The sequence below is a fragment of the Pimephales promelas genome, chromosome 19 (genome assembly GCF_988280905.1).
Source record: "Pimephales promelas chromosome 19, fPimPro1.hap1.1, whole genome shotgun sequence".
NCBI lineage: Eukaryota > Metazoa > Chordata > Actinopteri > Cypriniformes > Leuciscidae > Pimephales > Pimephales promelas.
Window position 1 is genome coordinate 12,496,987 of NC_142787.1, and position 15,056 is coordinate 12,512,042.

Below are 15,056 nucleotides of genomic sequence, written 5' to 3' on the forward strand. Positions count from 1 at the left end.
AACTAACATAATGAAAGCTATATTAGGAACACTGTGAAAATTGAAACGCCAATTAAAACAATATTCCTAAGAAATATGTTTTGTTTCAAATATTTTGATTGTAGAAAATATATAACAAAATCCACTCCAACCAAGTAGTGAAATTATTCAGTGATATCACACCTTCACTCATTGTGTTAATACAAACTAATAGGATTTTTATCTTTAAAAAAAAAAACTGTTTAATATTTTATCTAAAGACAAATTAGGACTGACCCACATCACACATTTGGTCACATCGTGTGGGAATGTGTGTGTTTGTGTGTCGTCAGCTGAACGAGGACACATGCAAAGGTTCATAACAAATAAACAGTCAACAAATTGTGCCGTTTGAGCCCACCACCCACACACAGCCTGGCACGACGCCCGCCTGACTCACCCATCTAATGACAGACTATTACAATAAAGTGTGTTGAATCACCGAAACAAAAACGCAGCCTTCAGATGGCAAATATAAAACAGCCCGACTCGGAGCCACATGAGATCTCAGCTTATCATCAGTGAATTCTGAAGGATCATGTGACACTGAAGACTGGAGTAATGATGCTGTAAATACAGCTTTGATCTCTGGAATAAATGACATTTTACAATATATTCACATAGAAAACAGCTATTTTAAATTGTAACATAGGTACTTATTTCCACTTAATATGGACTGTCCTCTAATTGCATCATTCTGGGCTTCGGTTGTCCAGGAAATTGAAAAATCGTGCCATTGGATCCTAGATTGGGCATTCTTGGTATAAGGAAACAAAAATAATATCCATAATGTTGTATGCTGCTCGTCTTCATGTCTGGATTAAAAAATACTCTTCTACTTTAAATATTTGGCGTGAAAAACTCTTGTCACTCTTACCATACGAAAGACGGCATAACGTTCTGGAAGGAACTCTGGATATTTTTGTAAATGATTGGTCTCCCCTTAAAGAGTATTTTGGACATGAATGGCAAACAATAACATGTATTAATATGGATTGAAACCAAGAAATGTACTTTTTTTGGATTCCCATTCGACATTTATGTGTGATACCTGTGTATACATGAAGAAATTGATAATGTCGATGTAGTAGACCTGTAATTATTATTTATTTGCTATTATTTTATTTTATTTATTTATCTCTTTTTTCTTGTTGTGGTAAGAGGGAAAAGATGTGAATATAAACAGTTTAAAAATAAATAATTTGTAATAATATTTCACAATTTTATTTATTTTTTATTTATTTTTATTTTGTCTTTTTATTTTTTTTTTCTGAAATGTGTCACTTTGGTTTTCAGTGGCGCTGCAATTTTTACATTAAATGTGCAAAAAAAAAATCATTTTTTACATCGCACAAAACCTTTTTTTGTATTTTCCATGCTACCATCCTTATTAAATAAAACAAAAAATACTATAGTACTTGAAATATGCCATATTGAAATGCATGTACAATGGTTTTATACGCTACAGTACAATGCAGAATCTGATTTGACCAGATAACCAGGGTTTGGCCCTTTTACATCAGTGCTATTCCCTCTGATTTTATGGATAGGTTATAGTTTATTAGGTTTTGAATTTTCAAACAAGATGTTCAACAAAATATGTTGATCCAGAAGCACGTCTTATTGGCAAAATCAGCGGATTTCCAAGAACTACCACAACATGTGCAGAATAACATGATAGTACTATGAATCTTTCTGGTATTTTTTATGTTGTGTTATTGCCTATAGTGTTCAACAAAAATACCATGGTATTACCATCTGATACTACATCGTCGTTACAGTACTTTTTTTGGGAGGGACAGTTATTGTTACTGCTGTAAAATCATAATACACAACTATGGCATCTCTTTTTCTCCTTTATAATTAGAAACTATGGTTGCATATTAAGTGTTATCAAGCAGCTCCCATAGAGGAAAACAGGTCATGCTGAATAACAACCAGAGCAACAAACTTAAACTAGGAAAACTGTCTAGTATTTGGCATAATGGAGTCTCTCAGGAGGAATCGTAGATTTTGAGGTGCTTTCACAGATCGGGGGACGGTGTGTGTCGAGGGTTGCGTTGGTGACAGGCTGTCCAGGGCGGGCGAGAGATGGAGTGATAGAGGGGATGGAGGAAGAGTCTGCAGTCTGCAGGAAGATGGATCACACCAGGAAGATTAATTAGTCTCTGACAGCGACAGCTAAAGTGTTATTGCCATCTGGAGAGTGAGGAACTTCAGGAGACTTCTGAGTGTCACTGTGTGTGTGTGTGTGTGTGTGTGTGTGTGTGTAAGACTTGAGCTTGGCAGTGCTGTTATTGATGAAAACAGTTCTCGCCAAAATGGCAAAGCGACTGAAAGGTGTCGAAGAAGGACATCACATGCGATGACCTTCACAAACAAAGTGATAATTGTGTGTGTGCGTGTGGACATGTGTTTTTGGCATGTAGAGGGAGGTGACTTTGCAGTTGTCTTTTTAAAATCTTCTCAGAATATATAATAGTCCATAAAATGGCACCCAACAACAGCACCATCGATGGTAAAAATGACACTAAAACAAAGTAGCCTACTCACTTGTCACACACTCTTCAAGCGACTGCACTAACAAAATCAACGACAGCACAGTAAATAACATTTTCATATATGATTTGTGCCATGTGAATTTATTTCTTCTCTTCAAATTAAAGAAGTATATTTTCTAGACACATAGCTCAAATGCCATTTTACCAAGGGCTGCAAAACCATGTGTGTTTTCCTGATTGTGCACAGGAGGGCGACAGTGAGAGAGCTGAGGACGACAGAAGAGACGTATGACCACTAGGGGGCATCAGAAAACAAAGAAAAAGATTGATGATTGTCTGAATTGATGAGCTTTTATATATTTAAAACCATTGAATGCCCTTTATGTATGACAAATACCTTAGTTTTGTGTTACAATGGTTTAGTCATGGTCTCAGGTCGAATACACTGGAGACTGACAAATTACTTACAAAACAAGTGAAAATACAATAGGACTCTCATGATTTATAGTTCTCATGATTTAATACTATAGTACTCTCATGATTTAATACTACAGTACTCTCATGGTTTATTACTATATAGTACTCATGATTTAATACTATATTATTCTCATGATTTAATACTATATACTTTCATTATTTAATACTATAGTTCTCATGATTTAATACTATATACTCTCATGATTTATAGTTCTCATGATTTAATGCTATATACTTTCATTGTTTAATACTATAGTTCTCACGATTTAATTATATACTCTCATGATTTAATACTATATACTCTCATGATTTTATATACAGTAGTACTCTCATGATTTAATACTATAGTTCTCATGATTTAAAACTATAATACTCTCATGATTTAATACTATAGTTCTCATGATTTAAAACTATAATACTCTCATGATTTAATACTATATATGCTCATGATTTAATACTATAGTTATCATGATTTAATATAGTACTCTCTCATGATTTAATATTATACTCTCTTCATTTAATAATATAGTTCTCATGATTTAATACTATATACTACAGTACTCTCATGACTTAAAATAGTACTCTCATGATTTAATACTATATACTACAGTACTCTCATGACTTAAAATAGTACTCTCATGATTTAATACTATATACTCTCATGATTTAATACTATATACTCTCATGATTTAATACTATAGTACTCTCATGATTTAATACTAGGCCTATAGTACTCTTATGATTTAACACTAAAGTACTGTCATGATTTAATACTATAGTACTCTCATGATTTAATACTAGGCCTATAGTACTCTCATGATTTAATACTATAGTTCTCATGATTTAATATAGTACTCTCATGATTTAATATAAGCCCCTCATGATTTAATTCTACAGTACTCTCATGATTTACAGTATATATCAAAACAATATATTACTTTTTAGTAAGAGAATGAATACAGTGACACCAAAAAAGAGCCATGGTACTTTTGCAATATTGTTATTTAGTTAGCCTGCCTGTTTGATCATAAAACGGCAATGCATATATATTTTTAATAATTAACAGGGCAATAACAAACTGTTCTCTTTTTATATTAGGTATAGCCATATCAGCATAACAGGTCATTTATAGATAAACAGGCCTACATATTATTTGTTGACAATATTTTAAAAGCTTCAACACACATAAAAAACATTAAAATAAAAACTTTAATAAGGAGATAAGATACAACAGAATAGAATATCTCAACCATTCAACGATATACTATTGACCATTCATCCATGATAGCTATTCTCCTTGAAACTCAAATTCCCACAATCCCCTGTTGCCACGTGCGCGTGTCCTGTCAGCAAACCGGACTAAACGTCACATTCCTGCATTCTCATCCCTGCGAGAGTGTGTGTGTGTGTGGATGTGTGAGTGTGTGGGAGAGAGAGGGACGCAGGCTAATCTCTCCTTCCAGGACACCTCTCTGTCCACGGGAAGCACCCATGACCGGGCGGGTTTAACCGCGGAGGACCCCGACCGCAGACCTCGGGTGAGTGTTTGCGTGTGTTTGTGCGCAGATGTGAAGGTCTCGCCGGTTTGGCGTGTCTTACTGTGTTTACTGTGGCGCAGAGTGTAGTAACAGCGCGCGACCGGATGGAACGTCTCTGATGCACTGTAACACTTCACACTCTTTGTGATCCTCAACTTTGCATCTTCTTGTTGATAAACTGCATGTGTTTGAGATCTGGCGGCAGCGGTGCTTGATCACGGGCATGTCGGGTTGAACCTGTTGACGAATCTGATTCTTTTGTTCAACGTGTGTGTTTTTGTTTTTATTGCGGCTCTTTAGCAAGCCTCACGTCATAATAGGGCACTGATTTCAATCCATAAAGGCGCAAATTCTATGTTCCTGGGAGAATAGACTGTCAGATGTGTTCGTGTTGAGTGATTAATGTGATGTGTTGGTCTATATAAATATCAGCATGATCATGAGATGTTGTGTTCCTGCTGGCCGGTTCAGGACAGTATTACCGGTGTCATATCCTATCGATCCCCGGTGGTTACATCAGACGCGGGCAAGGCCACAAACACACGCAGTGTATGCAGTTAAAGAAGCCTGATCTTCCCTCGTCATCCTCAGTGACACACAGCTGGCCTGCATGCACACGATATAAACCTAGCTTCTCCAACTGCTTCAGTACTGCAACAAATCAACCCCTTAATATGCATTTGAAATATTTGTTTATTATTTGCCTTTGCAGTTTTGCTAAGTTGTTTTGTGATCTGTTGTATCTGTGAAATGGTTGCAGATTTATTTTTTGTTTTGGAATGCCTAAGCTTGATTAAAATATGAGTTTCTCACTTTTACAAAATAATTACAAAATAATTTCTCACTATTACTAAATAAATAAATGAATGTTATATAAAGAATAATTCATACTGATAAAATAACTACAAAAAGTTACTTTACCTGTGTGCGTAATAATGCTGCTGTTGGGCGTTGATCTGAACATCATAATGCTAATTTAGCTTAGCTGGCTATGATTTATCAGATCCTGGATTCTGTCTGATTCAGCATATGGAGTCTAGTCATGATTATTGTTCTCAATATGCTTTATAATCATAGGGATATATATATATATATATATATATATATATATATATATATATATTTCCCTAAGCGTGAAATGCTGTCAGTTTTAAATATAGAGGGAAACACTTGAAAGGTTATGTCCAGTCTTCCAAATCACTCTGAATTTCTCAATATATGGAGGTATGTGTGTGTGTAGAGTGCGAGAGAGAGAGAGAGAGAGAAAGACATGTCTATACAGGCACATGTCAGTCTGAGAGCATCATATTCTAATGCTCTTCATTAAAACTGTTAAACGAGTCATTAAGTTAAAGTATTAAAGTGCCGTTTGACTGTATAGAGAAGCTACAAACTTGGATTCAGTGTGATCACTGTTGTGTGTGTGTGTTTTCAGATGATGATGATGGACTGTCAGATCTGATAAGGGATCTTGAATGATCCACAAAAGCAATGTATCTGTGAGATGAAGAAAATAAAATGAGCTGTAATTTTTTTGGAAGAAATGCATGTTATTTTTGCTGAAACATGGTAATTGTTGTGACTTTTTATAAGAAGAATATTCAGATAAATTAATATGGCTGTATCTCTGCCTCATCGTGCTCTGAAATGTCATTTATTTCTCTGGATTGTTAACATTGTACTTTCTGAGCATTTGGCTCTAAACCTTTATTTACATTAAAGATTACTCAGATATTGAGAGACATTTTAAGTTCATCAATATTTAGGTTTGCTATTGTTTGACTCTAAAAAGATAGTAAGATAGTTGACAGATAAGTCGTGATGGGGGATTATGTATAGTACACATAACATCAGAACAGACAACATTTCACTTTGTTGTATAAACCTATTCCTTGACAAAAAGGCCTCTGTTTGTGTCACAGAACAGTGCTGATAGGGCTGTTTTCAGCCCCCCATTATTGATTGTCCAATCCCTGCTGCGCTCATCATGAACTACGATTCTGATTGGTTCAGTCTGACACTGTCTGTGCTTTTCATTGGTCGTTTGCTGTTGGAATGTGCTCACTTCCTGCTTTTTCAGCCAATCAGAACTGCCGGATCTCTTCACATTCAATTGGGGATTCAGATCACATCATGAGTGTATGAGAGAGGTACTGGTAGAGACATTGGTGTGTGTGGGATCAGTATTCGAGTGCTGCATGTGTGCTGTTGTCTGTAAATTGAGTTTTGTGGGCCTGTTGTTTCATGTCTTGCATGTTCTCATATTATTGTGCTTGTTTTATTTCAAGTCCATTTTAAATCGGATATATTATTGATTGAAAGGGTGTTATTCTGAATCTGTATGTCCTGCTATAATGGAAATATTTCGCTAATTAACTTGATTGATAATTGTTAAATGACAAACTAAATGTCTTGCTGTATATTTTATTGTTTATGCTTCATTGGTAATGTGGTTTTAAAGCTCTTGCCTGGAAACGTGTAACACAATCATGTGCTGCTGACCACCGTAACCTTGAGAGCAGAAATGAATGCATTGTTGTGGTTATACAGTACAGAGAGCTTGGCATTATCTGTTTTAAAAGCTTTTGTTTGGAGCAGAAATGATGAGTTGAGTTCAACAGAAGTTTAATAGTTAGTTTGGGACTATGATGGAATGATTAGGCCAATTATTCAACTGGTATTGGCCAATTTATGAAGATCTGCATTCAATAAAGCCTTGAAAACACTGATTTGTAGATAAGAGCAGAGATTAAATCCAATCTGTTGAGTGTGAATAAATCATTGGTTGTGGGTGTAAAATATTAAGCTGGTGTGTTGATTTCTGTTTGGGTTGTTTTGAACTTTAAAGGCGAAAAGAGTGTACAGGGATTATTTGTTGTATTTTGAGTGAAAGTTTGGTTTTGTTCTAGCTGAGGTTTTGTTTTAGAACAGAACAATGGATCTATTGTTTCTCTGGTGAGCTTCAGTTGTACACCACTATTATTTCAACCAATAAATCCCTTTCCCGGGGCTTCCTAAGCCTCTGTTCTTACCTTTCCGAAACCTAAAACTAAAAGTACCACAATTTTAATATACATAAAAAGTGTTATAACCAATATATTTGTTATTAGTTACTTTCCACCTCTGGTTGACAAACACCCCGTTCATAATCACTTCTTATTACATGTATGGGAAGATGTTTGGTGAGTGTCACATTCCCAAATGCACGTTATGAGGGACTCAAGCGCAGAACAGATGTTCATGTGGAGCAGCGTTTACTACGAACCGAGACACTGAAACACTGGATCCGCTTCACTCGGAATCACACGGTGCATATATTTGATTTATTTAAATTGCAGTTTTTGTGATTTGATATTTTGGTTTTATTCTGATTAATGAATTATTCCCACCACCGAAAACCTGGTTATGTACTGTAAGCCAGATGTGCAGACTTTAAACAGCGTCTGTGTGTACAGCTTTTGATCAATAAATCAGGCCATTGATCAGACATAGTCGATCTGTATGTGTTTTGTGATAATAATTGGATGAGAACAGTAGCAACAACTTACACACAGAGAGAGACACACACACACACACACACACACACACACACACAGGGCCAGCTGACTGGATTGGATGAGAACAGTAGCAGCCAATCACACACACACACACAGAAAGGCAGACACACACACACATACACACACATACACACACAGAGGGCCTACTGACTGGATTGGGTGAGAACAGTAGCAGCCAATCACACACACACACACACACACACACACACACACACACACACACACACACACACAGGGCCTGCTGACATCCTGGTGCTGATGTTGATGTGACTGAAAGGTTTCGTCTTGACATCCAGCTGACATCATCATGGCTGTCAATCACACCTCTAGCCTTTGTGATGTCAGGAGATCTAGAACACACACACACACACACACACACACACACACACACACACACACACACACTCAGACTTCGAACGACCCCAAACCTGCAAGACGAGCAGTTTAAAGCCTCTGTTATGAAATGCTGATCAGCTGTTAGTTGATGAGTTTGGGTTCAATCTTTAGATGAAAGTGAACTGTTTAAAGCTGAAGTGTGTGATGTTAAAATAATTCCTCATAGCCAACCTTAATGTGTGTGTAGAGACAACTTTAAGAAGTGAACCTGTCTTTTTGCTGTTTTGTTTGGTGACAATTAGTGGTGCAGATTTGTGCTGTTGAGGCTGTTCAGGGGGGTGAATAACCATTAAAAGTTGCATTTTCAATGTGAATTTGGAGAAACTAACCTATGTGTTGAGCTTTTTTTAATAACTTTTGTTTGATTTGTTCATAGCAAAAAAAAAACTCGGTCTTAAAATTTGCCAATAAACTAATGATTTGCAATGAGGGTTGAATAATTTCGAACAACTAGTTAGTAAACAGTAGTTTCACAGATCAAGTATAACGTTTACAATATTGTCTGTCTCTGTTCATTGTGATGATCATATTTTCTTGTTCAAAATAATATTTTGGTTACAAATGCCGAATGCTTTGTCTTTCTGTTAAATATCAACTCGGGTCTAGACAAACTCGCACGCTTCACACACATTCCTCAAGTGTTTGTGAAAGTTAAATTGGTTTTCAAACAGAATTAGATTGCATTGACTTGATTGTTGTTTGGTTTCAGTAGATCCTGATATCATCACAGTGAAGGTCAGGAATGCGATGATATTTATCAAACAGCACCTCGGCGTCAGTCGTCACATGGCCAGAGGAGGACGAGGTTGAACACAGTGACAGTGAGAGGGTTAGCATGTAGCAGAGATGCTAATATGATGTCAGGAATAATGTGCACATGTCTGTCCACATTCAGTGCGAATGAAGTCTCTTCTGCTCACCGAGACTGCATTTATTTTATTAGATCAAATATTGTGAAATGTTAACTGTTTTCTATGTAAATATATCTTAAAGCTGTATTTTCAGCATCATTACTCCAGTCTTCAGTGTCACATGATCCTTCAGAAAGGATCATGCTCAAGAAACTTGTTGGAAATATGTTGTTGTGCTGCTTCATAATTTTGTGGAAACTGTGACACATTTTATTCAGGATTCTTTAATGAATAGAAATGTCAAAATAACAGCCTTTATTTGAAATGGATTTGTTTGTTATACATTTCTTTACTGTCATTTTTGATCAATTTAATGCATTCTTGCTGAACATACTGACCCCAAATTTGGAATGATGTATTGTAAATATTAGAGCCAGACTGATATATCGGGGCATTTTCCAAAATATCGGTATCGGCAGTTATAATGGCCGATAAATTAATATTTAAAAAATAAAATTAAAACGGACGAAACACACTTCAATCATCTCTCCTTGGCCATTTTTTTTTGAAAATGTATGTTTTATAATTTGCAGTATGATGATATCTATTGCTAAACTATGGCTCATCATAGACTAGCTACAAAGCTAGCTAACGCCACTATCATCAGTGGAAGACCGCTAATGAGCTTGTAAACAACAATGAACTTTTTCTGCCTAAATAAAGTAATGATTACTGTATTTATAGCTAGCATATCTCTAGTTGCAGTCCCTGCATTGTAAAATGTAAGTTATACTTGCGAGGAGTGAACATTTAGACAAAAGTATCAAACGCATTTTGTGCAGAAAAGTTAGCTTTTCTTTTACACGTGTGTGAAATCCAACAATATTTAATAAAAAAAATAAAAAAAATATCGGCCAATATATCGGAATATCGGATTTTAAAACCCAAAAATATTTGTATCGGTATCGGCCTTCAAAATCGTATCACGATTTTTTGGTATTTGGCCAAATCGTATCACAGACAGTCAGACAGACAGACACTTGAAATGCTGTGAATAAGGCTGCTATCTGTTTAAATACAGTAGTTGTATATAGTCTAGTTTGTGAAGTGATGCTCTTTCTCTTGTCTCTTGAGCACATTTGCATGTGTGTGTGTGTCATATCGGGACTATGATGAAGTCTGAAAGAGTGTTCGCTCAGTTATTACAGTTTGATTTCTTCACTGCAGCGGGGCAAAGTGTACTGGAGACTTTGAACTTCCCGTCAGTGTGTGTAGACACATCTACACGTTTGCTCACTTGACTGTGCGTGTGTTTGTGTCTATGACCCGCAGTTATAATTGAATTCTTCTCGCACATTACAGACAGCATGAAACAGCATAATGCTCCATAATGCAACATGCTTAAGGTGAAAGTTAATATTATTGTTATTAATTGAGCTTTAATTAGATTGTGAAAAATTGGCTGTTTTCATTAATTAGTCGTTTCAGAGACATTTTTGGTGAATGATCATGAAAACAAACGTGAGTGTCTCTGGAATGACATGCACTGATGGAACATGTTAGGAATGTAAATGGTCAGTCAGTGATCCATCATGATGATGGCTGTGTGTGTGTGTGTGTACGTGAGTGAGTGTGTAAGGGCGTGTCTGCGAGCTCTTTGTTCAAACAGCTGTTGTGAGCGTACACACGTGGAGGATTTTACACACTCTACTGCACCAGACAACAAAGAGCACGTACACACACATGCACACGCACACACTACCCTCTCTCTCTCTTCTTTTCTTTTGAAAGAAATGAATACTTTTATTCAACAAGGACAGATATAAATTGTAAACTGTGACTATGACATTTATAATGCAAAATATTTCTACTTCAAATAAATAGAATATTGGAATTTAACAAGAAATAATCCTTAAAAAATATATCATGGTTTCCACAAAAATATGAAGCAGGCAGCACAACCTTTTTCAACATTAATAATAAATCATCAAATTAGAATGATTTCTGAAGGATCGTGTGACACTGAAGCCTGGAGTAATGATGCTCTGATTACAGGAATAAATTACAGTTTAACAGAAGACAGCTATTTTAAATAGTAATAATATTTCAGACTGTTATTATCATGATTCCACATGTCTCTGTTTTCAAGGACTCTTATTTTGATGTTCTTTTGTCTTGATGTGCCGGTGTTCAGTTCACGAGGTTTAGTTCCTGGTTCCCTTGTCTCCATTATAATCTTGTGAGATTCCATGGCTGAGTTCAAAATCTCTCCAAACCCTCATTCACTATTCCCTACATTACTCCACTAATATAGTCCCCTTGAGGGAATGAATGAAAAAGAGTGAGTGAATTTGGACTCTGAGTGAGCTGGAACGGCGTGGGCTTTTTGCATACTTTGTTTAATAATCATTTGAAACTGAGAAAACTGGCAGCTCCAGCAGTAATGAAAAGATTTATCTTTATTTATATGAAAGATGTATTTATTTATAACTCTGCCATGGAAACTAGCATTTATAAACCTTAATTCAATAATCCATTGTGAACAAATTTATACCTGTATGATATTATGCTGGAGCCACATTGGACCAGGGATGGATGGATTATCTTCTTAACAGACTCTGGAATTCATTTATGCTGTGTCCGAAATCTCCACTCAAACCCCTACCCCCTATATGGGTAGGGAGTAGAGCACTATATAGTGAGCTCACCAGCATAATAGAAACACCACTTTCGGATGCTACTCGATCGTGTCTCGGCGCTGTTGATTACATCATCTGTCAGCTGGTGCCGAGCCGGCTCTGGGCTAAATAGATTTTTTAAAATAAATACATTACATTGTATTGAGCTTATTTCTCCAAAATATCAAAACTCAAAGTCATTTCTGGCCGTTTCTGTTGTAATGCGCTACTCCACACATGATTATAACTTTACGATCAGCGCAATGCATGATGGTATGTAGGGCTTGGGTTAGTGACCATCGGTTGTACAATACTTTTCAAAATGCATTCTGGGATACATTGATTGGACTATATCACTATACATTCGGACAGCACTACAAAATGGCGAGCTCACTATATAGTCCACTATATAGTGAGTAGTGATTTCGGATACAGCATTAGTGTGACAATCACAGTGCATTATGGGTGTTCTCTAGCCATTTAGCGTGCATCAGTGCATCAGTGTACTCATTATTGCAGTGCATTGTGGGTTTGAATGAGTTCACTCGATAATATTCACTATGGTTTCGTACACCGTACAAATGGCTGTTCACTCAAATAGCGTCCTATTTAAGGGTATAGGGGGCGCTTTCAGGCACAGCCCATAGTTACCCTTCCTTGTTCATCATCATGTCAATTAATCACCATCACCTGTCTCTCTGTCTTGTGTTAACGTTTCAAGCATCAAATCAAGCCAGTATATGTGATGTGACAGTTGCTGTTGGATGAAATAAAAACATAATATTCAAATTAAATAATAATTGGAAATCAAATGTGAAATATCTTTTCTTATGATTTCTCAGGTTACTGTTTGATTTCTTCTTTTGGTCATTTGTTATCACGTTGAGGCTGTGAGAGACACCATCGGTCAGACAGTTGGACAGATAGATTTTACTGCAGTGCTGGAAGAAGGAACTATTTTAGTGGGAATTAGACACACAAAGAACAGCTGAACACACACACATCTTGCACTGTTGTGTTTCTTTCTGTTACTGTTAGTGTAGCTGTGCTGTTGTCATTGTTTGTGCTTCATGTGTGATGTGTATGTAGACGGACGTTATAAAACAACATGACATTTAGTTATTCCAATAATTTTTTTTAGGTATGTTATTTTTAAGGCCCATTCACACCTTAAGCGACTGTAATGCTGCATATCACTAGATACTAGTGACCAGCCACTGCACTAGGGTTGGGTATCGTTTGAATTTGAACGATTCTGATTCCGATTCCTTGTTTCGATTCCGGTTCCTAACGATTCTCGATTCCGATTCTTTTAAGAGGCAGGGTCAAAAAAGTTTAGCTAACCTTGCTAACCAACGGTCTTTCTGAAGGAAATAAACCTTTCTGAAAGAAAAAACTCCTGTCACAAATACTCCTGTTGTCACAAATTTTAAATTTTGCCGAGATTTCGTTATTTTTAGAAAAGTGAAGCCACACTTTGGATCGCCGACATAAGCTACTCATGTTCGACTCGCGCGGTTATGCCAACACTTCCGGTAGACGCTTTTTCGTTGGTGTTGTTCAGCGGTTTCTTCTTCCGCTCGGCGGACTGTGAATATCGAAACTAGGAATCGAAATTTTAACTTTTGAACGATTCCGGGAAAAACGAAAAGTTAGTCCCGATTCCAATCGATACTCGATTCTCGATACCCAACCCTACACTGCACTAAGCATTCCTATTTCCTGGTTGCCCTAAACTAAAGAGAGGGGAAAAAAAGGTTTTACTCAAGCAATTTTCAATTGCTAGTACATTTCACAACTAATTACAAAGAAATGGCAATGCCAACGCATTGAATTAAATGTGAAATATTGAAGTAGAAAAACTGAAATGGTATTTTTGGTGTCATTTGTTGACATTAGTTAACACATATACTACTAACAATGAAAAATATGACTAAAGCTTGATTAATCTTAGTCATTGGATTGCTTCTATATCAAGCTTATTTTTTAGATTTGTTAATGTGTTGTTAAAATTGAAATATTTAACAGAAATATCTGTTAAAATTATTTAAAAACATGAACTAACAATAAAGAGTTGTATTTCTATCAACTAACATTAATAAAGAAGTACTGCAACGGCAACCCATGTACTGCTCATTGTGTGTTAGTTTAACTAACAAGCTAATGCTATCTATTGAAAAAATTTACTGTATTTTCTTGTAAAATGTACTCCCATTATCTTTATTTACAACTTCGAAAAATCATTTTATGCAGTGTAGTAATTAAGAATGTCAGTAAATAACACACAAAAACCTTTAAAAATGAACATCCTATGAAGTTATTTTGAAGGAAAATGGTTCCCTTTCAGTCTATAACGTCGGACATGGTCGACTGAATGGGGATCGCGTCAGAGAGATGTTCTTCGAGTACTAATGAACAAGCCAATGTAATTAATTGGCGTACGTGATTCGCATCACACGCATGCGGGTATAAATACGAAAGTTGATGCACGCACTAGTTGCCTTTCGCTTCGGAGCCATTCGCATTGATGTCTCTGAAGAGTGCTGTTGATTTCAACGAGCGAGTGTGTCGGTGTTCTTTTGTAATCTAAGTTTACAATGCTAAATCTTTATTACGGTATATGTGCTTGTCACCTGAGTAACGCTGAAGCTCATGTTTCATGTGATGTTTTTAGTCAAATTATTGTGAGGTCTACCCAACTTTAAAAACAAAAACAACTGAACTATCACATATCACTGCAGAAACAAAGTTTCTATAAAACGTCTCCTTTCCTTCCTCTGTATAACAACAACTCCTCCATGTGGGGTCATGGGCACTCGTCATCTGGTATTTCTTCGGAATTTTCAATGAATTCAGTGTCTCGAATGTCCATGTCCATTACGGCAAAGTTCTTTGATAACACTAAAATACAAACTGAAGGACGTGTGAGGACAAATATAGCTCTCTAGGAACCGAGCTTTTTTTTCCCCGCTCAAAATACAAGGGTTTTTATTGGCCCGCCCACGATCAGTTATTTCCATTGGATACCCAAATGCTGGTC

General features: G+C 36.4%; 1 protein-coding gene across 2 annotated transcripts in view; it reads left to right on the forward strand.

The window, feature by feature from the left end:
• The first annotated feature begins 4,368 nt into the window (after positions 1–4,368).
• Positions 4,369–15,056, forward strand: part of ctif (cap binding complex dependent translation initiation factor) — a 76,890-nt gene continuing 66,202 nt past the window's right edge. For both annotated transcript variants that reach the window (XM_039661042.2, XM_039661043.2), the window contains exon 1: positions 4,369–4,534. The gene's annotated coding sequence lies outside the window, so the exon portion shown is untranslated. The remainder of the gene's footprint in view (positions 4,535–15,056) is intronic.